Genomic DNA, 3,944 nt, shown 5'->3' on the forward strand with positions numbered 1-3,944 from the left:
AAAAGGTAAATGAAAATAGTACACTAAAAGGCTACAATATTTAAAATATACAAACAATAAAAAACATTTTAGGGTTTAGAAAATGTTTTTACTTCATCAGAATACATATACATATGAATATATATGCATACATATATATGTGAATATCTAAATTGTGTAATACAAATTTAGTCATTTTATCAGGTACTTAGAAATCTACTAGAAGAATACAGATGGAGTTTGTGAAGATAAATATACTTTCAACCATAAGTGAATAATTTTATACATTATAATTTCAAGAAAAATATACATATCTTCATGTCACAGAGTTGAAGACTGCTTAACATCATATACAACATTTTAAATACCATTTGCATTATTCAAAAACATCACTTCTGTAAAAGGAAAGTTCTGAACCTAAACATAATTTTTCCTTTGCTGGATTCAGCTGTTCCTTGTGAACTATAATTGATAATGTGATGATTGTCTGAACTACTAGTTATAGTGGCAAATAGTTAAAAAGAAAACTTTAGTGGATATGTGCACACTTATGCCTAAGCCTGATAGTTCCAGAGACCAATTTTTTCCAAAGTCTATTACTTGGCTCAACAATCACCTGACATAGATGTGTGTATATGAAAAGAGCCTTATGAGTGGTGGATTTTATATTCTCTTACTAAGAGAAACAGAGACAAAAGAGGCACAATCAACTGCAAATGATGATTAATGTAACAGGGACTGTCCCATAAAGCAAAAAGTTATTGAAGTATTATCTATTCCATTGTGGGTTAAGAATCTATTTGCTCACTCAGTGCTGGAATTTGCCCATAATATCCGAATAAAATTTAAAATTTTTATTTTCCTAAATGATTTATTCATGTGAATGTGACAACAATAAATTATTTCTGTATATGAAAGGTGGTAATGATTCAACACATCATTGTGTTTCCATTTTATTTTCACAGATTTATTTATGTCCACTGCCATTATCTATTTGAGGCTGAGAGTTTTAAAACGGAGGGAAAACACCAGAGACTTACTTTGTTTCCATGAACTATTCATTTGGTAGACAAAAATCTTGCCTCCTCCTCGTCATGGAAAACCAACACTTAAACACATGCAAATGGACTATTCCCTGGGTACTTGCAAATTCTTCCAAGCCCAGCGTAATACAAATGAACTGACATGTTTGGAGATTTTTGTCCACTAGTGTAGTGTATACTATAACAGCATTTCTTCTGGAGGTTCTAACGTCAGTATCTTTTTAAAAATGAGATATTTTATTTATTCCAGGAAATGTAAGACATCCAAAAATCATAAAATCATATTCTTACTTCCAAATAGAGAGGGAAAAAAAACCCCGAGAGCTCTGTTGTTTCTTGAGATCACACATCTGGTGAGTGGCAGAGCTGTAAGAGCAGTGGATGTCACCACATTGTCACACTGACGCTTGATCCAAGACAGCAGTGTTGTCCCTTTCCACTTGACTTGCACCGAAGTGTGGAATCTGAACTCCTGCAAATCCTCCCACACTCTGGCAGGGTGCCACGAATGTATGAATCATCTCTACAGTCGGTTTGTAACTTATAATCAAACAGCAAAACTTTTATCATTGGCTTTAATGAAGTGAAGGAGCCTCCAATTCCATGTTCACCACCTCGAGGCCATAGGAGCTTGATGTATCACATAGCAATGTACTGAGATCAGCATGATTTGTTTAAAACTGAGTGTTAAATGACCTCTTACAGAATACCAACCTAGGATTTGTCACAGAAGACCCCTCTTTCTACCACCTCTGCTCACTTTCTATCTTGAGTCATAATTCTAGGGCTTCCAATCAGAAAACGGTTCAGTGACAAGATTTTGAAATATTCAGTAATGAGGATTTTAGGAAAATATCATGAGTACCTCCTCTATACATGATTCTGTTCATGACTCTTTCATACTACATGTTATCTTAATCCATAGTTATCATGTGACTCCATAAATGTAAATGAAAGAAGAAAAGATTCCTTAAAAATGTGAAAAAAGGAAACATCTTGATTATGAAAACAAATATTTAATAGTGCTGTAATGCCATTTTAAAGTATTTCCACTGAGTTAAAGAAATGAGGTTATTAAAATCTAAAACTAAGCAATAACGTGCTAATAAAATTACAAGATAATTGAGCAGAAATGACTTTCATATTATAAGAGGGTTCTTTGTATTATTTTAGCTTTTATGTTTGTTCTTTTATTTTTTGAGATAAGATTTCTGTCCCTGAGGCTGGCCTCAAACTCACACTCCTCATACTTTGACCTCTGACTCCTGGGATCATAGTCAAGAGCCATCTCACCCACGTCCTTGCCTTTTCTATTTTCCAACACTTCTTACAGAGCATGTGTGAGCAGGAGAGATTTCCTGTCAGTAGATTACACTGAAGAAAGTCAGATGATCTATTTTCTAAAAGAACCTTAGACTCTAATAATTTTATGTGTTACAATAATCATAAAATTACTATAGATTATTTACATATCAAATATTAGCAATTTGATTAATGTGGAATTTTCCACTTACACAAATGTAGTTTCTTATGTCTAAGTAGGAAATATCTATTCCGATTTCAAGATAAAATCAGCAGACTTTTTTTTGATACTATCAAATTCTAAAACCTTTTGCCATTACAAATATGATGTAATCTCCAACATTACTTCCCCAAACTTACTTCTGTTTTCCTCTACCATAGAGAGAATCCACTCCATTACTTTTGTTGCTTCATTTTCTCTGTAGTAGTTCTTAAGATGTGTGGCCTAGCAATTTTGTGTTCCAACGTGCTCTTGATAAGTGTGTATGTTGCTTAATAAAAGCAAAGGAATGTTTGTTCTGTTTTGTTTCCAGTACCCCTTTAATGAATATTAGCATCATCCTGGCTTTTTAAATAATAGTAACATTCAGGACCACAACATTGAGGATAGTTGAGATTTTTTTTCTTTTCCATAAAAATTTAGGAGGAGATCATTTCTGTTATCCTAGACTTGAAATTTAGAATAAATTTCCCCCTTATTCTGTGTTGGTAAACTCCATGCATTCCCAATCAAAGACCTTCAGTAGTGAGCCTCTCCTACTTCCTCAGCACACATCAGAAGTGTTAATTCTGTTTCTCTCAACTTAACAATAGGAAAAGAAAAAAACCTTACAATATTGTTAAATACTTATTGGATGATACTCCAAGTCATGAATGATATACAGTAATGTAACTGTAACATAAGCAGTCAGTTGGGATCACTACAGAAAAACCTAACCTTTGTGGGGAGGGGGAGGGGGAGAGGAACCAACAGAAAAAATATTTTCTTTGAGAACTACAAAGAATGTTCGATATCAGCATCACTAATCTCAAATTTGCCTCCCATGCAAAAAAAAAAAAAAAATCTGTCTCTAGCCTTCACCCACACAAGCCCTATATAGCAATTTGAATACAATTATGGCTGATATTGGCCTGCTTTACTTTCCAGCCACATAGTAAAGCAATTTATTTCATAGTGCTGTCAATTAATTTAAAATGAACTCTTTCTACAACTATGTAAAAAGGTGGGGTGTTGTCAGAACAGTAATCAATTATTATGTGTATAAAGAGTCACACAGGCCATGTGCCTCTTTTTGTCAGCTTTTCCATTGCATTTTAATGGGTAAATATCAGGAATGAATGTTAAGTGGTAGCTACTTAGAGAATGCCATTGAAGAAAAAACAAACGTGTTTTAATAACTGCTATTTATAGATTGTATTAGAATACAGAATATATGCATAATTACTTCTAATTTTAAATGCGTAGACACTGTCTGTAATTGAAACAAAGGCTGTTTTTCCTCTTTGTTATTAGTGCATATTAACTGAACAAAGCACTGTGTTTCTCTGTGATATTTTCATACAGATGTATAACATACCTTGATCACTTTGATCATCTCACCCTCCACTATCCTCTCTTGT

This window comes from Peromyscus eremicus, chromosome 15 (genome assembly GCF_949786415.1).
Source record: "Peromyscus eremicus chromosome 15, PerEre_H2_v1, whole genome shotgun sequence".
Classification (NCBI taxonomy): domain Eukaryota; kingdom Metazoa; phylum Chordata; class Mammalia; order Rodentia; family Cricetidae; genus Peromyscus; species Peromyscus eremicus.